This window comes from Ischnura elegans, chromosome 9 (genome assembly GCF_921293095.1).
Source record: "Ischnura elegans chromosome 9, ioIscEleg1.1, whole genome shotgun sequence".
In the NCBI taxonomy this organism is placed as follows: Eukaryota; Metazoa; Arthropoda; class Insecta; order Odonata; family Coenagrionidae; genus Ischnura; species Ischnura elegans.
This window is the reverse complement of record NC_060254.1, coordinates 46,643,270-46,666,100: the sequence shown is the minus strand read 5'-3', so window position 1 is coordinate 46,666,100 and position 22,831 is coordinate 46,643,270. Positions and strand designations below refer to the sequence as shown.

The window sequence follows — 22,831 nt, the reverse complement described above, 5'->3', positions numbered from 1 at the left end:
TTTCTTGAGTTAATATTAGCTTCCGAAGAAGCGTCCAAAAATTGCCAGATCCGACGATATTTCACGTCGAATCGGCGGAGTATTGGTATAAGTTTTCAACTAGCAATAATCGCACCTCAGTAGAACTTCATTGGTTACGATATCGCCACTGCGCAAAGTTAGGTTTAAAGAGAAAACCAAGGGTTGGGTTTAAAAGTGACGACAAAAGTTAACGTGAGAGACAATACTTATAATGAGTAATTGCAGTACATTGTTAGCACCAGAAATATTTTGTTTCACCAATGTATAAAGCATTATTAACCCCTTCAAACCATTATATTATATTTAACATATTCGGTACCGTTAACCTTACTCACATTCGAGTAGGGAATATTTTACATATTAAAATACATTAAAATAAAAATATTGGCGGAATAATAGCAGTGTAGTGGTCGAATAATTTACGATCCTTCTTGCGGGAAGAAGCACGGTGATATTTTTTGCATTACAGGCATATATACTGGGTCACTCAGTTTTCCAATTCTTACAAGTTCCAGTGAAGTGCAACGAAAACGTAAACCGTTGAAAACAGCGATGGAGGCAGTGGCTATAATTGAGGAAGCAATCATTGCTTCGAGGCTGTCGATTTTAAGGTTACAAAGTCAAGGTTAAAAATCAATCAACTCATTAAGTGTGATCATGGGAAAATTCTCACCGCTCAGTGTAGCGGTAGCGGGTCAAGCACTACGAAGAATTGTATGCGTAGTACCTTGTCCTGTTTTCCATGCGCGATTCATTTCCCACGAAAAATATTTGAGAATTCTTCACGAACAGCGAAGCAGTTATGCAACACACCCTTAATCATGATTCACCTTGAATATTCGAGATGTGAAAGCTTAGCTCCAAGATCAAATCAAGAACAGTATAACCAATAAAAGTTGATAATATTCACCGCGATCGAGCAGCCTGAACTGCATAATAAAACCCGATAAATAAAAAAAGATATATTTTTCACAGGAGAGGCTCACGGGATTTACAGATGTACACTGCGTGTGAACATCTGTGTAGACGACAGTTTCGTAGTCATTGCGGCTGGCTTCTTCTTCGCCACATCCACCAAGCCTAAAAAGGGAAAACATTTTTCCCCTAGTCAATCACCGGTTATAATAACGCGGTATTAGTTTCCTTAAGCAGGAACCGGCAAAATTGCCGGGTGATAAAATTGGTAGAACTACAATAGACAATTACAATAGCATTTTTAGGAGATACTTTCTCAATAAGTAGGTAAATAATAAAAAAGTTCAAGGGATGGGCACTATTTCTACGAACTTCCGCGTAACCCGTGCTCGTAACATTAAAATTCTCAAGTAATGCTCATACTTAGAATTATATAGAAAACACCAAGAATTTTCCATTTATATATCATCGCAAACTATGTAGATCTGTCGAGGGAAATATTGGATCGTAAGCGTACCGCTTTATTTGAGGCATAATACTGAGCTTACGTCTTTTCAAGTGACTAGTTTTATAAATTGTTGGGCTATTAATGATTCAGTATCGAATCGGGGACAAAGAATAATGGTCTGATGGGTAGAATTGATGAAGAACTTGACCACGAGAGGAAGTGAAAAACGAGCCCCCGAATTCGATAGTTACAGAACCAGTGATGAAAGACGATAAAGAGAAGAAATACATACGAAAGCATTGGTTAGCTTAAGGAGAAGTCGAGTATGAAACTGCGAGCAGTTTATCAATGATGATGACTATTGAATACTGTTGATTTTTATTTAAACTAATTTCACTCTTAGATTAATAATACTCAATTTCTCTGTTAGTGAGAGACTATATATTTGCCTAACATAATTTATTCCGTGCGAAAAAAGTGTAAAATTGAATCAAATTTTTACTACCCAAAAGTTACCGTTCCTACCAGCGGAGACTTTTCATTGGTATCACTTTTCAAAAGATACTATCGTGACAACTAAGTTCATTTAGGATAAGATAAAACTTCTCTAATCTTGCAGCACACCTAATCTAATGCGTTCGCAGTGCACACGCAGGAATTGTGGGATCCGTTCTTTTGACTTTTCGACACTATCTACCATAAAAAATGAGGAAAAACTATATTCATCGGTATTAATAAAAATAACATGCCTATTCCCGACACCAAATAAAACTTATCTTAAAGTAAACTTATTCATAATAAAGATTTTTACAGCTCACATATGTCTCAAATCGGTTTCAAAAATATACGAGATAAAGGCTAACTCCAGCCTTGAAAATTCAATGACTAAGTCAAGTAATAAAGTGCCACGAATCGGTGACATGATGAACGACGCCTAGCAACGCGACTGGCAATATACCAACAGGTGCGACTCATCCCTTCTGATAAGGAAACTGATTACGACCTCAAGATAATGCTACCTAAAAGAGTGCATTCATTTTCAAACCAAGGAAGACATGAACACCATGCACTGTCACAGGAATAATATTACGCTTATGATGCGAAATAGAGTAAGGAGAAATTTACAGCATATATGTCTTGCAATAAAACGAAAAGATTACCTAAAGATAACTAAAAGATAGCATAGATATAGATCTGATGAAATTATAGAGTTATAATAAATGTCTTGGTCCATATGTTATATCCATCAACGGTAGGGATAGCAATTAACTTTATCATGCGGAATCACCTTTTCCTCAAGATGATGTTTATAAATGGATAAAAAGCTGACACAGCCGCTGGATCGGGTCAAGACATCCTGAAACGAAAAACTTTGCTTCTGAAAGTCTAACAAATGGTCTTAATCTATACCGACTTATCCACAGATCAGATTTCTGTAAGGATTTAACGTTTTAATTAGGCAAGAACTCAAACATGCTAGTACTTCGCGACCAATACAGACATTCCCGGTTTGCAATTATTAAATAAGTATAATCTAGAAGTAAAATATAGCGAATTTATGAATATTTCTTATTCACAATCAACTCCATGATGTCAAAACTATAAGCTGGACAACACATAGTAACTACTGAAGACTACCTAATGTTCATTGTTGGTTGGAATAACATGATGAAGTTTGTAAAAGAAGCATATTTTTATTGCCAAAATAAAACTACACTCTTCCTAGCAGTGTGATGAAGACCTTCCTAGCTGCATCGCTATCGATACCGGCAACTTCGTTCATTTAGGATGAGATAATACTAATATAACCTTGCAGCACACTAACTACTAAATGTTCTACGCGGATTTTATGATAACCATTACTCATAATACACCTTCTCCTATATGCAGCTGCTATAAAATTACTAAAAGTTATCTCGGAAACCAGCGAGTCATTCTCCACTGAAAAAATACGCCGACAAGAGTAGAGAAATCCTATTAACACTACGTTAAATTATTTAACTCAGAAAAATTAGGTTTATGAACACTGGATTTTAGACATTTACATTGATGAAGAACTTGGCGGCCCTTGATTTCGTAAGCAGTTTAGCACACACGATAGAGAATGACGAATTAAGTCATTATAAGCAAATATGAAAATCATGAAGCGATATTAGAGCAAGCAAAGAGAACATAAGCACGTTCTTAAGAGAATTCGCCATGCGAAGCAACACATTCAATCTTACGCCGAGAAGCATGAGGGGCGACAGTTAAGTGGGGTATTAGCAGGAGCGTTTGACTGTCGCGTCTCGAAGCACACGTGGTCCGTGTTCTAGTGAAGTAGCCCGTAATTTGGTCAGAAAGTGATTGAAATCACAAGCTTTATAGCAAGATAAACAAGAACAAAATAACTGTTATTATAACGGATTCTGTACCTGATGATGTCGCCTCTGCGACGAAACCGGTCGTATTAATTAAATCGTGTGGAAAAGTACAATAACGTTTTTTTTTTTTTTCTCATGGCAATTCTTGTATATTTCACCGCCGTTCACGCGGCAGGGTTTGAAATGTTACACTAGAGGGTACAGAGCCTACAGAACTACGAAACATACCTACCTAGGAGGTAGGTATGTTTCGTAGTTTGTAATTTTCCACGAAATGAACTGAATCATTCGAATTTATTGAGATAAGAGACTGAAAATACGATAAAAACACTATCTAAGATAAGAGTGAAGCGTAAAAAAGTAGATAGGAAATGGAGACAAGATAAATAAGTTACAAAACCGACGACCCATGAAAATGCATTTCCTAACGCTACAGATAAACCTATCAGAGGCAGCCTTTTTCACTCATGGTCTAGTAAAAGAATCACCATGCCAAAGACAACGCATCTGCTATTGTAATACCTACTTTCGTTCAGAGATCCGTGAGACTTAACAAGAATGCTTAATTCCACCGCCCGACAAAACGACTAAGCAGAGAAGAATTTCAAAGCAAAATTTTTCCGTACGAAGAAGTCAAAACCTATTGCTATTCCATGGCCTAGAGTTTTATTGCTTATTTAATTACTTCTCATTTTTACATGAATTATAAAAAAATAAATAAAAGCGGATTCGAAGTCCCTAACGGTACACCTGTAGCCAAATGGATGGTACACCTGTACTATCAGATAGGCCATGGTGTACAAAGTAATGAATGCAAGAAAAAATTCACAGCATAATAACACAGCTTTTTTATTCACAGCATAATAATAGAATTTCATCTGACCTCTGTCGTTTTCCCTTACCGCTTGTTTTACTGCGAATACTTCAATTGACCATCATCTCTTAAAATGCGGCCGATAAAGGTGTTCCAACATTTTCTTGAGGTATTCTCTACGATTCTCTTCTCACCTTACATTATCAGTATTCTAAAATTACCAACGCGGCCAATCCGTCTACTATTTAAAGAGATAATGAACCAAGATCGTTTTCTTACGGCGTTGAAACTTATTCTCGCCGGTACTCACTACAAAATGGCAATCACAGAAGCCGAAATCCGCTCAACCCATCGTAACTCAATGGCATAATGGAATGCCTCACGAACAATAGGCGCTTGAGCCATATTTTTCCTCCGTTCCGATGGCTTTGCCGCGTATTGGGGACTTCCTTGACCACGCCCCCCTCACCCGTGCCCACCTCCGAAGCGTCCGGCCAGGGCGGACCGTTGTTCAATCCAGCCGCGATGGGGGAGAGAATGGAAAGAAAACAACGGGATGGAGAGTAAGGATTGGACGTGGGATGGGTGAGGCTCAAAGGAAGAGGGAAGAGAGGGGTGGGTGACCACGATATAGGAATGGGAAATGAGGGGAGGTTGGTCAAACCAGCCCATACAACGGACGAGGCAACGTACTCTCTCCGATATGAGAGAATTTTATTGACCTATGGAGGATAAAATTAAACCGTGGAGAGCAACGAACCAAATGGACATAGTACAATATAACACTCACCAGTGAAAACGTAAATCTAAACAGTTAGAAGTGAAATATTGACAACTATTTCACGTTTTAATGTACAATTTAATACTATTAATATACATCAGTGAAATGAATGAAGTAGGTTATTTAAAGACAATATCTACAAAACTGGAGACCAAAATATAAGAAAGGGTAATTAAAATACACTGCTTGTGAGTATTATAGCATAAAACATTTATCTAATAGCATGAACTATTTTTTAATAATATGATATACTGACTGCTTAAGGAAAACGATTCGGGCGAGAACGGTTGCAAGTGGTCGATGACCCAAAGCAGCTAATTGATAGTCGTGGATCCAAAGCAGCTATTATCAGCGATTGGCGATAGTAAATAGAAGTCGATATCGAAAGACTTCCATTATCGTTGGTCAAAGTTATCAATGGCCATTATTGACATATATAGGTCATTCGTCATAATTATCTCGTGTCAAAGTATCACAAAGTGTGTTAACCTCATCACAGGTGGTCAGGAAACGGTTGTACGTGGCTGCGATCGTATCACTTGAAAACTCTCTCGATCCAAAATATAAAAGACGTTAAGCCCTGGTAGCACGAGACAAGCATATATAAGTAAGGGTCTAAATTCATTAACGCGAGATTGAACGCCAAATTGAACCATGTAACCACCCAAATTGTACGAGTGCATGAATAGAAAATAGAACCTGTTTCATTTCGGCTCATGCATTCGTACATTTAAAGTCTCAGTCCATCAAAATCGTTCATGGATTTATAAATTAATTGTGTAATGTACCGTCTAACCAGGCTTTAACCATAGCATAGGACACAGTGACAGGATTTATACGGCTGCGATCGAGTTTTTATAAACTCTAGGAATGGTATTTGGAAGAGGGGACCGACAGCTAAGATCATTTGCGCCTTTAGGGAAAGGTAAGGAAGGAAGGGCGGAGAGAAACCCGACGTCGGCGCTAGCCTGCCCATAGCGATATGTGCCAAGGCTTATTGTCCAATCCGAAAGACTAAGTGTTGCACTTGAAATGTCCTCCACACATCATTCAGCTGAGGCCTTTTGCGCCATGAGGGATGGGTAAGGAAGGAAGGTTGGAGAGAAACCCGGCGTTCGCATTAGCATGCTCTTGACGGAAGGCGTCAAGGGGATCATAGCTTGACGTCCTATCCGACGGACGGAGTGTTGTGCTTGAAATGTCCTCAACACAGCATTCAAGAAGGAATCGGGCAGTCTCTTGAGTTTTCTCTGCCACCGCCGGGATTTGAACCCGTGCCCACGGGGTGGGAAGCCAACACTCAAGCCACCACACCAACCCGATTTCCATTATAAATTCTTTCGATCCCAAAAATCATAGGCGCTAAGAGCCGGAGAGTGGAGACAACGTGAGGTTGGTCAACCTTCCCATCCCTAAGGACGAGGCAACGTACTCTCTTCTATTGGAAGGGAGAAGAGAGTGGTAAAGTAGTGGGCTGGCTCCTTGGCACGTGCGTCCATTCACCGCGGAAACTGCTGCACTCAGAGAGAGAGGACTCCCGCTACGGCACTGCACCGCGCAACAGCACCACTAAATCCATTAAGCAGAGGGAATTGCGCTCCGGGAAGCCTCGCATGTGGCGAGGATAAGGCAATGCGGTGATTCATGGCCTCACGCAGGGATTATGGAAGTAATATCACTCTGCCACACCGTAGGAAAACCTAGATAAGGGCATGTTTGTAACTTAATTAATTGTAACGTAAAATATACACTAAGTGTTCAGGCTTCATTTGGTGGAACCAAATATCTATATTATTATTATAGTATTCTACCGATTAAGGTAGGTTTCTATGGAGTACTTAAGGAACATTCTGTGAACCTCCCTTTCCTTCAAGTACATCCCTCTTAAATTCACAATAAGGCCTACTCCCTTTCATTCTATCGAAAAAACCCTATTATTTACCTTCATATACCTCGTGTACCAAAAAATCTACCCTCTAACACTGTTTTCAACACCCCCTCCCAGCTAAGTACTGGCTCCATCCAAACCTTCTATCTCCTCCGTATCTCAACTAAAAGCTGCCTTTCCTCACCCAACGTGTCCAGCACTTCATCGTTCCTCCCCTGCCAGTGTAGCTCTGGGGGTCGTAAGAACGCTCAAGTCTTTCCACCGCGACAAGGTAGCAAGGTAGCGCAAGGGAAAGGACATATCTACAGATTTTTGTGCAACATTACTAAGTGAGCGAAATTTATCCACAGAGAAAAAAGCATTAGCCTTGAACGGAATCCGAACCCGGACCTCCCGATTTCCGGTCTAGTGCTTTAGCTAGTTAAGCTACCGAGGCATCATTTTCTTCGGAAGAAATATGAGGACTACACCAGACAAAGTCGTGTATTTTTTAATACTTTAATTATTATCAAGTGATTTATTTCTTACTATTTGTGGTGTAAAAGTTAAAAGAAAAGGCCAGTGAAGAATGTGACCTGGAGTGTAGGGCTTTATGGTGCGGTAACATGGAACTTAGGAAGGAGGACGATAAAACTATACTAGAGGAGGTCGAGATTTGGACGTGGAGAAAATTGGAGAAGGTGAATTGGGCGTAGGGGAAGAGGAACGAAGACGTGCTGGACAAGGTGGAAGATGAGAGGTAGCTTCTAGAGAGAATACAGGAGGTTTGGATTAAACGAGTACTGAGGGGGGTACGTTATAAAGTGTTAGAGAGAAGAATGTTAGGTAAGCGAGGAAGGGGTAGGAAGAGGATACGATTCGCAGAAAAAATGACAGGGAGTAGGCCGGCCTCGGTGGCGGTGGGGTAAAGTCCTCGCCTGCCAAACCGTAGGTCGTGGGTTCGAATCCCGCCTGGGTAGGTGATCCCTATCCAGGGCATGGATGTTAGTGTTTGTTAATACTGGAAACCCTCGTTGTAAAAGGCCGTTATGTGCTGTTTACGGGGGATGTGATAAATAAATAAAATAAAATAAAATAAAATTATCAGGGACGCCGACTTATAAAAAATATTGGGGGGGCCCATATCGGAGGTCTTGCCCCAGGAAGAGGTTAAATTGAAAGTGTGTCGCAGCACCGAAACACTACCATGATTCACACCACTTGATTCAGTTAACCTGCTTAACCTTATAATTATTTGTTTCAACACTCATTGTTGAATTTATTTTAAAAGGTAACTATCGTCAAGCATGGGAAATAAAAATCACCAATATATTTTTGTGATTTCACAAAGCATAATATACCGTACTTATTTTCTTGAATTATTGAGGGGGCTCCGCCCCCCCAAACGAATCATTGAGGGGGCTCGGGCCCCCTCAGGCCCCATGGAGTCGGCGCCACTGGATCTTATTGTAAATCGAAAACGGAGGTCGAAGGTAGGTCAGGAGTAATTTGCAAAATGCTCCGTGTAACCTTACCATAACCGTTAGAATATTTTAATTATAATAATTAGAATAGCAACTGGTTTGGGATCAATCACCAACAATAGAATACAATTAAGGAAATACTTACATTGCGTGAACACCCGAACTCCAGGTAGTAATATTGCATACGCCCAAAAAAATATTCACTTCGTTAGAAGCTACTCCCATGATGAAAAGCCATCATGTTGCTACTGAGAAAATACATGACGTAAAGAGCACTTCAGAGATACATTACAAATATATTCTGTAGTCTTCCAGCATTTGAAATTTAAATTTCAGAGAGATAAAATATGAATTCTAAATTTAATGTTACATTTTTTATGAAGGGAAGCCAAAACCTGTATGATATAAAAACAATTATATCTACGAAATACTTCTACTACAATCGAAAGACTACAATCAGAGCGTGGGAGAGTCAGCGTGGAAAAATAACTGTTCATCAAACCAAAAGATTTACACAAAAGAGATTGACAAAACAATACAGGCACCAATCTCAAGGCAGATGTATTATGTTCTAACCACTATGCGCTGAAGTAAACCTCAACAAAAATTAATGGTAAGGCTGTTTTTCTTTCGATTTTATCCTCTTTCAGATCCACTAACACAAGTTATCATGCAAAGGATATGCCATTTCAAGGTCTTGAGTCCTGTTGCTATACAAACGAAGGTGATCCTAGGGACGATTGCAACGTACAGATACACAGATGATTTTTTATGCATATAAAATGAATATGCAGAGCTCAGTTAAAGGTATGACGAAACCGTCGCAGTAAAAAACGGACATGCATTTCGCAATAAAGGACACCATTAGATGAGAATCCGAACCTCTACAGGCAATGGCACAAAGCAATAGGAGGGTCACGATCACATCTGGATGGGAAACGACGACATTGGTGCAATTATGCTGCAGCGTTTCGACATAAATAAGACTAGTTGAGCGATGGACAAAGACGCGCTTAAATCCGGTACTAAAATAGCTCAATATTACAAGATCGACAACAAATTCAACTAATCACTTACGGAATACTTTCACAACATATTCATACAATTTTCAAGTGACTAAAAGACAATTTGTTGGCCTAAGACTTAACTAAGTTTTCTTGGATACTTCACTATTAGTTATAACTCTACTTTTTCACTACGCGACCCAGGTTTCGGTGAGTTAGCATAAACTTCAGGCGTAAATTAAGATGTATTCATCTTTTTATCGTTACCTTGTTACCTAAAGGAGGAAAAGATGAATTTTAAAACGGACGCCAGAATAGGGGAAAAGAATGGGCAAAGATATTCGTTTATCAGAGTGCTGTCCTGACTTTCAATATTTTTTTAAATTTCCAACTGTTCTCTAGAGTCAAATTCACGGCGTTCGTTGCATAATTTTAAAATATTAATTTTAAAATCGCTCCAATGGCAGTTGCATATTAAGTTTTTAACAAAATTACTTTTATCATTTTTTTTATTTTTGTAATGTATTTGTGTTATTTTTGTATAAGGGGATATATACCCCCCAAAGGCTCAGAGAAATAAAAAAATTAAAACTACTGTCTAGTTTTGACATATAATAATTGCATCTGCTTAAAGTGAAAAATCAATTATTTATACCATGGCAATAAGTGATTTGAGTCATTTAGATGAGTTTTTATAATTTCCCGGACCCCCCGTTTCCTGGAAGAGGTTTGCCCCTCCAAGGCCCCTCCATCCCCCCCGTAGCATATTCCTAGTTATGCCACTGACCCATCGCACATGTAGTGCAAGCAAAAACTAAGCGTTCTCCACGAACTAATTCGTTGGAAAATTCAGAGTCACCGATTATCTTGGGCGTTCCAGATATCGTCACGTTTGTTCTACGCCTGGATGGGGAAGCCCCGCAAGGTACAGCGTTCACACCGATAAGGTAAATTCACCGATCGCGGCGAAAATTGGCGAATACAAACGATGCACGGGAATATTGGGAAAGCAGTGAAGCGAGATGATTCGTGAGATACGCTAATCAGTATTAAGATGACACATCATACCAACTCGACTGGTCGCCTTTCGTGGAGTATCACTTGTTTACAAACGTAAGTTCTCCTCATGAAATTGCCAGGGCGTACAGAGTGGTCTCTTGTCAGCTTTGACCTTTACGTCAAATTCTAAAATTTCGATTAAGTAATTTCCCAAAATGTCACCATCTATATTTAAGGTACAGGCAAATTGAGTACTATAGAAGCCAAGGGGAAAAGTGTAATGTTTTAGATAAGTGTAGATCATAAAAATAATAATAATTCGTCTTAATGGGCGAGATTGGAACTAGGAAGTCCCATCTTCCATCTAACCTCTGATAATGGTTAATGGGGTACACAATATTGTTGTAACAAAGAGATACATGTGTATGCATGTCAGTGATTCACTTGCATCCCTTTGCCACAAAGGTATTGTGTACCCCACCATCTATAATTATCTCCAAAAATAAAAAATTGCACATATCCCCTTTGGATTCTAGTATTCTCAATTTAGGCAAAGATATACCAAATATTTTCCACATAATACAAAATACATCCGGTCGAGCGCGGGCTTAGCGCCACCTTAAGCCTCGTTCACTACACTTCAACTAGGGGTAGCTTGGCTTGTTACGATACAACCCGTTATTACGTTCATGGAAGTTTTTTTTGCCACGGAGAAAAAAGCATAAAATGATGAGCTACAAATAGAGGAAAGAGCAAAACATTTATAAAATATGACTTGATTCTTTTGATGCGAATTATTTTGACGGTGTTTCCTAAGGATTCCCAACGGTTCAAATTATTGTATGCCACCAAAGCCTCCAAGAAAGACTCGCTCATCGTCAGCAGGGAGATTGAATTACTTTGGGTTGGTTAAAATCGTTGAGATGTATCCAATAGCAGTCACAACAAACAGGTTTCTCCTATTACTCTTGATTGGCCGAAAAGGTCTTGGGAATTTCAATAGAAAAGAAGAGTTTTATCAATTTTTACTTCTCTTTAAAGTTAGATTCCACCCATTGCTAAGTTTATAACCCTATTTTCGATTGCAATTATAATTATTTAACCGGATCTCAATGGCCTCCTTAACATTCTCAGTCCCAGAAGTTATTGGAACGGCAGATTAATTTTGCGCTACCCCATTTTATCCTATTGAAACGATGACGATACGCGCATATCATGATATAAATTGGTGAAAATCCCGAGAAAACAGCATCAAAAGAATTATGCTTAAAATTATTACTAATGATGTAATTGAGGATATATTAAAATTAAAGAAAGAGTAATGCATGGTAGTTGAGAAAATAAAAAAAAATTTAGCCAGTTATATTCAATATATTTTTTATGAATGCTTGTGTCTTCAAAAAGTGGTCCAATGCCTAAATGTATTCCCTATATTTAATGTTAGCTAGTTTTATCAATATTGTATGTCGTTGAGTGTTTTACACATAATTATGCAATATACTTGGTATGTATATGTGTGGAACCTTCTGACATTACATGTGGCTCAGGGGGTCCGTGACATGATAAACCCAATAAATGGATAAAGTTAACAATAATAAAAATTACTACTATCCTATTCGGGACTGAGCGTTGATGAAGAAGCATTTCTTGTGGGGTGCAGATTCTTACGCATGACCTCTTTTCTGCCGAGACTGCCAAACTGTTCTTGGCACACTTTTCAGCTCCCCTGTTTCCATAGCGCGGCACGCTTTCTTAAATCACGGGCCATTCACTCTCCTACTCCCAACTACTCCCTTCATCTCACACATTTGATGCCTTCCTTCCCCTCATTTCTCCTCCCCTCTCACGGTCCCAAGCCTCGATTTATTTTGCTTCCTTCGAGATCTTCCCTCTTTTTTCCCTTCCCCTAAGATCTGTCCCCTCTATGCCGCGGACAGAACATTTTTGAGGGTTGTTTCAATTGAAGGGGTTCATTTAGGAGGGTTCATTTGAGGGAGAGAGTCAATTGGGGGATGTCTCATTGAGAAGGCTTCATTTTGAGATTTTCAGGATGTTTCACTCAAGGGACCGAATACTCTGCTTGAATCAACACCTTCTCCAACTGTTTGAGGCAACCGTATCGCCATTTTTACATAGCTAACCTCATGAACGATGGCGTAACCAGGGGAGGGCTCGGGGGAACCGGACCCCCCCCCCCCCAAAATATAAAAAACACAATTATTTTCCATCATAAAAGAAAACGAAATATTGAAAAATCATTAACTTGCCTCTAATTAGTAACCTATTTTTCAAAAATTTCCCCCCGTGGTTTTGGACCCCCCGAACGAAATTCCTGGCTACGCACTGCCCATGAATTACGTATTTTCACTGCAAATACAGCATAAATTTAATGGAAGAAAGAGTGAAAATTTCCTGATAAGAATACATCTATCATGAATAAAAGAAATGTTCCACTGCATGAAATAAATAAGACTTTTTTATTATTAATTAATAAGAATTATTTGGGAAGTTTTTTTTATTAATAACTTAAACTTTGTTTTTCCCCTCAAATTTTTAATCAACCGCGACCATGGTTTCTACGGTTAATGCCATGTGGTGCGAAGAGCATATTTCTTTTAACTTACGAATTATGCTCTCCTAATTTCGATATTTCGATTGTGGTTTTCAATACTGGAAAATTGCTGCGGGTAAATGAAGTGTGGAGGCGTTTGAAATGTGTTACACAAGAATGATGAAAATGAAATGACCAGAAGATGACGCTAACCGTCGATGGTCGCGCTTTAATAAAAAATTCTGTGAAAAAACAAAGTTAACGTCATTCATCCAAAATGTTCAGCAAATTCCACAAAGTATTGCCGGAAAATACCAACTTCATATTGGATTGGATGGCGGATCTAGGGGGGGTGGGCACAGGGCACGTTCAGACCCGCCCCCCAGACCGTTAAAAAATGCACAAGATTTTTAATACGGTCCCATTATCATTGCGTTCGTTTTGTACTACGAGGTATCCTTGCCCCCCCCCCAGAAAAAAATCCTGAATACGGCCTTGCTTGTGTCCCCCCCCCCCCCCAGACAGAAATCCTGGATCCGCCCCTGTAGGATGAGGTTGATCAAACATACAGTACCAAATGCCTATGCCAAAACTTTATGCCGAAGTACTCAGGCAATTATAAGGTTTGGCAGCTTCCCTTGTCTCCTATTTGAATTTGATTTAATTCTTGAACTTACTCATTGTTCACTCGGTCGATTTATTTGATTGTCATAATTCTCTCCTCATGAAATTGTCAGGGCGTACAGAGTGGTCTCTTGTCAGCTTTGGCCTTTACGTCAAATTCCAAAAATTTGATTAAGTATTTTCCCAAACTTTCACTATCTATATTTAAGATACAGGCAAATTGAGGACTATAGAAGACAAGGGGGAAAAGTGCAATTTTTTAGATAAGTGTAGATAACAATATTAATAATAATAACAATATAATGATAATAATTCGTCTTCATTGGGCGAGATTGGGACTAGGAAGTCCTATCTTCCATTTAACCTATGAGAATGGTTGGTGGGGTACACAATACTGTTGTAACACAGAAATACATATAAGATAATTAACTGAATCTATGAGAGTACGCTTACCAGTATCGAAACCTGCAATCCAAAACGCGAAATTTGAGGAGCATATTTCGTAAGTTCTTAAAAAAAAAATGCACTTCACAGCACATGGCGTCCACTCCCTTCGCCTCGCAACTCGTTTCATTCCACTGCACTCCAGTGTTTCTCCCTCCCACATTCGCATTCCCCCCACTCCCTCATTTTATATCGCGATTCCATTTCCGCTCGCGTGCTCGCCGTCACTTTTTTTTTGTCAAAGGGTCTTTTTCCCTTTCCGCCGCGGCGGAGATGCCGCGCCGAACCACATGATGCAGCGACGATTTCACACTCTTTGTGTCACTGTCCTCCCAACAGACCACGAGCCTACCCCAATACACGTCAGCTCTCGCGTTGTATCCAATTATTTCCTAAGTTCGGAGGGGAGAAGCTAGGCATAAATCTCTGAAACTCAAAAAAGGCGTGCTAAAGCGTGATTACGAGAGTTGCCCCGAAATTAATGCATCATGTATTTTTCTTCTACATTAATTCTTTGTTCATAATAATAAATTCAATGATGGCACGCTGCTTGAAACGCACATCACTCACAGATGCCATTACGAAATGGTCCTGCAGGTACGCTATCTGTCGTAGGAGGCAGAAATTTTGCACAGACAGCCATGATACTTCAGATAATGCATACGTAATGTTTCGAATTTGCACCATTGTTGTCGGCTGAGAAAAAAATTGTAGTGCATAAATTCCTGGGCAACTATCGTATATGAATAAAAATATTTCGATACAGAAACATTCATTCAAGGGATGACATTCATAGTCACGTAACCGAGCTCCAATACGGCACATTGGATATATTCCTCTGTTATATTTGAAGCTTCGGGTTTTAAAGGGCTATTCCCTATTTTAGGTAATTGTTTTCATGGTTGTACACTTTAAATTCATCAATTATATGAGTAAGCTGCCATTTGAAATAATTATTACCTTGCAACTCGCATTGTCAGTATCAAGGTATTCAACTTCTCAACATAGAAGCCAAATGTGTAACATTTATATTCGTTATTTCTAGGTTAAACAAGCAATGAATATTTTTTTCTTAGTGGATTTTTATTACCTAATACGAAAACCCAAAAAATCCCAATTTAACACGTATTTTAATGTGTTGCGTTTACAATCCTCATATTCCTAAAAATTCGACATTTATTTTTTAAATAGTTGGGTACTCCACAGCTCAGGAAAACAGACTAATTTTTCCCCGGATCACCCACTCTCTGCTCAACATACATCTCTTGGAACAGCTGTTGTTTATTTTGGCTGTTTGATGTTCTTTCGGCAAAGGGAGACCATATACCTCCCTACAAAATTCTACGTTTTCCACCCGTACCCAACGATTTCCATGATAATGTTTTTCGTTAGAATGACCCTTTCTCTTATGGTATCTTCCACAAATGGAGTTATTCGCCAATAAACTAGGTGTCTTATTACTTATAGTATTGAATGACTAACCACAATACAAGTGATTTCATTTCATTTTGGAGCCTACGTGACTTTAATACGCTAACCTAATACAGTCGTGGCATGATAGTATTTAAACAATTCCTCGCGATATAGTTTAACACTCACTACGTTCGAAATAAAAAGGTACGATATAGTCCTCATTCTAAATTGAAATTTTAAAAATTCAACAATCAAATGTTGCAATCACGTAAAACAAATTTGTCAGGAATTGGAATTATGAGTAAGTATATTGAAAAAATTCAAAGGCCAATTCATAAATGAGAACCCATGGCCGAAATGACAGTCTTTCGGAACGGCCAAAAAGGAGTATGTTTCATACAGACGTCCGTCTAAAGAGGAATCGTTGAAATTACACGCGTTCTTATAGACCCTCAGATATATTTCCAGCATCTCTTTGTTCTTAATTGAGTTGAATTCCCTTCTAAAAGACTATCTCGGAAAATATAGCCCCAAGTTCATAAATAATCTTAACAGGTCTTGATGGGACAAGCAAGACGCACAAGTTAAAGAGGGGATAAAACAAGGGAAACCCGTAAAAAACTCAACAACTTGCTCAATGATCCCCTTTATGACCCTGCTTCAAATAATTCACCGTTCCTCACTTCCTGGAAATACATCATGAGAGTTTTAGCTGCTTTTTCTGTTTTACATTAAATTTGCATTTACAAGGCGAGGGAGTGGGATGTGATTTTTTTTTTAAATTTTAAGCGCAAATGGTTTGGATGTTAAACGGGGGAGTGCACTGAATCAAGTTCATAGGCATTGTATAGGGCACCTCATTGAAGGGTGCCGAGTTCAAATCCGAGAGAAGCTTCTGGACACCACAAACACGCAAGTTCTCAAGGTACGAGGTGTTCCAGAAAAAGTAACTCACACAAAAACCCCCATACACTGAATGCGTATAATCCAAACGCCAAAATATCACCAAAGTTAGTGAAACAAGTAGAAAGATCTGAGGTTTTCCCGGCGTATGATGACCATCATCATAAGAGTCAAGCCCTGATGACGATGGACTTCACGGCCATCGAAACGTCGGCAGAGATGGAGAACCTCACCCGGTGGGAAACCCGAAACAACTTCAACATCAATGAAACAAGTAACTTCATATACAGTCACGCGCACGGGTTCAAAGGTACTACATCTAGGTAGAAATGCACCATGAAAATAACCGGCTCGACGGTGTTATTATGTGCGACTATTAGCATGCCTAACCAGCAACTTGGTGATCCAGATTCGAATCCCTACTAAGCCGAATTATGTTTACATGGTGAACTACCCTTATCTATCGTCCCTTGGGTTAAAAATTAGGTGTAAACACTGAATAAAGAGATTACGCGAAGTGGAAACAGCATCCAATAAGAGTTTATTCTACAAATCCTACTCTTCAAGTATTCGATCCTAATATTGATTGGTAGCTGTTTGTATGGTTGGCACTCTCTATTCTTCTCGTCTCTCCGCCTTCCTTATCATTGCCTCTTAGCTTACGCATACTACATCCTTCACTATTTGGTCTATAAACTGGAGCCGTGGTCTTCCTCTGGGCCTTTTTCCTTACAATATGGAAGGAGAAATAACCAACAGCATCCGCATATGGGATAGCTAGTAAGTCACGCAGCTGAAAAATTCTTCCGGTCACTCGAATACTACACGATTAGGCGAACTGGGTCGGCAGGGCAACTTAGAGATGAGACAGTGGCCTCGACACTGACTCATTGCAAGGCGAGATGCCACCACGGTCGCTAGCCGTGTCGCTAACAACACGCGAAGCTATGCGGAACGAGCGCTTCGGCACGAATTTCATCAAATTACAAAGCGTCGGTGTGGCACGCATGGAGGCGCGAAGAGAATGGAGTTTAGCTGAGGGACGTTTTCCTGGTCGATGTCATGACTAATGCAAGACACGGAGGAGCTGCGTGGGTTGATAACAGAGGCGGGGGTTGGGACAGGACGACAACCGACCCCTAGGTCTGGGCGGCATAGCGATACATCGTTGATTACCACGAAAGTTTTTACATCGCAACACGAAGGAAATGCTTTGGTTATTAACACTCGAAGATAGGTGAAGGACGACTACCGACACCTAAGTCTGGGCGATATATAGCAACATTTAAAAAAATATCAACATGACGGAACTGCGCGGGCCAGTAATAGTCACGTAAAACAGTAATGCTCAAATAATTAAAAAAAACAGTAATAATCACGATTAAAAGGTACGTGGATGACGACTACCGACCCCTAGGCCTGGGCGGAATAACGATATAACGTTGATTATTAAGAAAGTTTTCATCGCGACATGAGGGAACTGCGTTGGTTGACAACACTGGCGGATTAAAAGAAAGGTGAAGCACGAAAGCCGACCCTTAGGCCTGGTGATATATCGTCAAATATTACGATATTTTTAAGTAGCAACGTGTAGGAACTACGTTGGCCAATAAAGGTGGCGGGACAAGGAGTGCGTGGAGGCCACGGTGATATGGCAATATATAGTCAAACACCAAGAAATCTTCAATTTTATTTGAATTTAAAAAATTTCTATGCGTAGAACTATCTCCATTAGCATGATTATTACGATACAATATGACATATCGATTATTGCAATACGTCGTAACATACCGTTGCCTGGCTATTTTAAAGAGTTCTTGGAAGTAAAAATCAGTGGAGCTAATTTTCGGGCTACCTAATCATTTGAAAAATATCCGTATTCTACACTAAATTTCTTATCAAGCTAAACAGTATACATTACCGGCAGAGCGAGAATGAATTATAATCTCCTTAATTGTATGCTATAAATCATAATGTAATTTGAAACAAATAATTTCCACCATAAGTTTCAAAAACTGGGGAATTAACTCTCAGTTTCACATCCTCATTTTAACCAAGCCCATCGGAATTGACTCGCAGTATATACAAGCATCATAAACAGATGGCTGGCGCGGCGTGCTCTTTGAACACGCTATCTTTCAAGGCTAAGGTGCATTATCATGCTTAACACGCGAGAAACGTAAAGAACACTCAGGATTAGTCACATTAAAAAAATAACTGAAGCGCTGTCTCAAAGATGTTCTTCTCGGTGAATTGTCAAATATTATCTTCAATTTTTGTCACGAGTAGCCTCAATCTCTAAGGACTCACTAATAAATAATGTACCTACATGTCACAATCATAAAAAAATTCAAATCGTAATGTTTTCATAGTAGGTAATTCACCGACTAATGATAAAAATTGGACTCCAAAGGCTTCATATTATCGGAATTCCATGAATATTTTTTTAGCATACGACAGCGATAGGTATTTTTCTAAGCGTTTGAAAACATGAAGAGACCGCTTTTACGGGTCTTTGTACAGTCTTTTAGCTCAGAGACTCTAGTATTCATCGCATCATGGTGTTTAACAATTAAAATATGAATACCGGTTGGTAAAAACTGATAAAGATCACGAAAAAAACTTATGTCTTTGAAATATCCAACAGCTTCAAAAATCTTAGCCTAATGTGATTAAATTCGTAAAGAATTGTTTAACACCATGACCATCCTGATTTTGTATTTGAACTAGGATGTCATTTAAGATTAATATTAATATTATTGCTTATTAATGGGCAATAAAACCCATTACAAGAGTAAAATGCATACAAAATAAACCAATACACTAATGTCAAAGAAAGACAAGATAACCACTATTACATAAGAGTGTACAATCATAGATAAATGAGAAAACAAAAGACAGTGAAATAATAAGCAATTTTTAAAGAGCGAGAATGTATTTGTTTTGGATCGTACGGTCACGACAGAATCTCCACACGCGCGAAGCACAAACAAAATTCAAGCTTAGTCATATTGAAAAAAATGAGGTAACGCGCTATCTCAAAGGTTTTTGTTCGGATATTTCCTCTCGCATTTAAGATACTCCCATTTCAAAGCGAATCCGAAAACGAAATTTACGGCCGGCTGTGTTCCCCACGTCACTCAAATAACGGCATGTTAGAGAGATAGGGGGGAAGAGAAGATACAGAGTTCTTCGAAGCGACAAATGCCTCTGGATCCCCTTTCAGCATGAACAAAAAATGTACCCAAGAGTAACGTGGGGGTGGAAGAACTCTGGTGAGGTAGGGTGAGTGACATAAACACATGGGAGGCGGACACCGAGTGCAGCGCCACTGAGGGGGAGGTGGTGGTGAGCGGGAACTAAAAATACGTACTCCTCCCCCGCACTGCACGGGATTTGTACAGCCGCCCCTCCCTCACGTGCGCAATTATTTTGATGAAGTAGCACCCTCCTCAGTTTCTCCAACGCATTTTTTTTCGAGCCTTATTTTTTTTAAATCGCGGCCAAGAATGATGGCTCGAAGTATAAAAGGGTGGAACGGGGATAAACCGCGGCGAACGGCACTCGAAAGAAATGCCGAGGTTTGAAGGAACGTCGAAAAAATAGAAAAAAATTTCTCGGCATGGCAACAAAGAATATGAACATCCCGAAAAGCGACTTTATGATTTCGATGTATTGCAAAATATACACAGAGCAGTTTTATTCGAGAACGTTTTCGGCACAGGATAATTACCTCTAATTATACCAATGTCGAATGATAAAATAACAACAAACAGAAAGACGATAAAAAGGACACGAGTTATAATTTGTTAAACAGCATTTTATTCAGCTGTTAAAGACGGAACCAGGAGTAAAAATACCTATATATTAAACTGAATGGAGAATGATATTATGTTTTATCCTAATGAAAAGGAGAATGCTCATTAGTATGCAGAGCCATAAAAATAATGAAGTAATAACTCAAGACAATTTTTTTAAGCAGTCTTGTTTAATAGGTGATTTCCACCATTGAATTCCAAATGCTGTCTTACCTTAGATTGAATGCACTATGACGGCGATGATAGGTACAAACATAAAAGATAATCTATTCAAGTCATTTGTAGATGGTCTCCGACTGATGATTATCAACGACTGCCGGCTTTTAATCGCGAGTATATACTTTTTCCTCCATATTCATCAAAATTCAACGAGCATTGGCAATCCAGTATCAACAGCAATCAAACATCCAGGAATCGATGCGTATCATCGAAACAGAGAAGTCAACATCTTCTCGAAGTCCATAATCTTTGATGATGGATCTCGGAATATTAACCTGCTCGATGCTCCAAGACGAGAAGCATTGTCTATTACGCCTCGCATTTCTTTTGCTATTTTGAGGGGCCACGTTGGTTATTTTGCTTACCTCGTGCTCACTTCACCATCCATTCCTTTCCTTCACCCCTTCCGCAAAATAAACCTCTCTTACTCGGTAAATTTGAGGGGGTAATCGGTACATTTGAGGGGGCTTTTTTACACTAATTTTGGTGCTGTTTGTTTATTTTAATTTGCGGTATTTTGTTTTAATTTGCGAAATTCTTTTTAATAAGGATATGCTTCTGGTTTTGAAAAGTTTTGTTGATAAAAAAAGAGGGTGTATTATATTTGGGGTTGAAACGTTTTAAGTTTAAAATCAGATTCAAGTCATTGCCGATTCGACTTAATCATTTTCCTAAAATGTACCACCACACAAAGGTCAGAAGATAGGACAGCGCAATAGAGAGCAGCGTTACACCAATCTTAATATTGATAATTTATTATGATTAAGATGTATAGTAAATGAATGCATTTTACATTGTAATTGAGGGATATTTTTGACGATACTGTCAGAGTTGCATTTGCAAACGAATCCACAAAACCGCTAGACATTGCTCCACGCATCATCATGCCGGATTGCACCCATCTCGCCAAGCAGTGAAGTCAAATTTTTCTATCCAGATTTTTAAGTCGCCCTTTAAAGCCAATTAACACGTCTGGATTCCCTATCGACCCCTAAGCCCTCCCCTCCACAAAGAACAAAGTCGTCACAAGGCAGTGGCACCAATTACGCGCTCAGTTGTCGACGTCGGGGGCACTACTGGCTCAGGATTCAAAATGAGGAACCGCAAATTAAGAGAGTTGCGAGGGAAGACAATTACAATTAAGACAAAATTCATCAGAGTCAAAAAATTTAAGGTCCAAGAACCCTTCTTTTTTTTTTTAAAAAAAAAGCTTACCAAACGACATTTCTGCGGACGTTGACAGAATAATTACGAATCTTTTGAGACAAGCTGCGTTCAGCACCGAAAATTTTAATGCTCAAAGAAATACTAAGCAATTGAAACAAGAGGAAATGCTGAAACGAAAGTTAAAGATGACAAAAGAAAGCTACCTTAGTTTTTTAAATCGGAGACAAAATATAATACTTAATACATAACTCACAAGAAGGAAGATATTTTCACATTTAAATGCTTAAGTATAACATTCAGTATTCAGGACTTGTTTAGGTAAGAACGATCATCTGATGCGTTTTCAAAAAAAAAACAGCTAAATAATGGGTAATTTTTACATTGACTTTTAGCTTTCACGTGACTGCTGTCATCTTATTTTTCCAAGTGAAATCCAAATAATAACAAGCTCGGAGGCAATTTTATATCTTTCACCTTATCAAATCTCCTAGCATTAAACGTAAAAATGTGACGACAACGACAAATCAAGTAAATTATAGAAATTCAATTGCTACAACAACTATAGAAACCTCAGTCGTGAAGATGCCTTAAAATGGGCGGCAGTAAAGGAGGCAAGAGGGATTGCAACCCTCTCAAAATCATGTATTATATCATTTTTGGTAAGCTCACAATTTTCAGCATAAAAATATAGACAAATAATTTTCATACGTGTAGCACACCTCAAATGCATTATAAATATTCGCAACTTAGAAACTAACGTTCATAATATAATATCAAAGAAACGCATCCACGGTTACTTTGGTAGGGAAATAACTAAGGTTGCGTTATGGATGAGAATAGGCCTCTTAGGGGTTTAACCTCGTTCAGAAACTAGCATTGTATTTATGAGAAGCTGACAAAGTTTCGCGGTTGTTCTTGATACACATTCCAATTAGAATTTTAACGAACGCAATCTAAGTTACGCTGCCGGGGAGATTACGGAGGTTGCGTCACGAG

The 22,831-nt window shown here is 39.0% G+C and overlaps 1 protein-coding gene and 1 non-coding gene across 7 annotated transcripts in view; both read right to left on the bottom strand.

Moving 5' to 3' along the window:
* The window catches only part of LOC124166043 (formin-binding protein 1-like), a 300,513-nt gene that overhangs the window by 91,962 nt on the left and 185,720 nt on the right, over positions 1 to 22,831 (bottom strand). The gene's annotated exons all lie outside the window — the stretch shown is intronic.
* Positions 20 to 160, bottom strand: LOC124166140. The gene has a single exon (XR_006866412.1). It is a non-coding gene; the product is annotated as a U4 spliceosomal RNA (small nuclear RNA).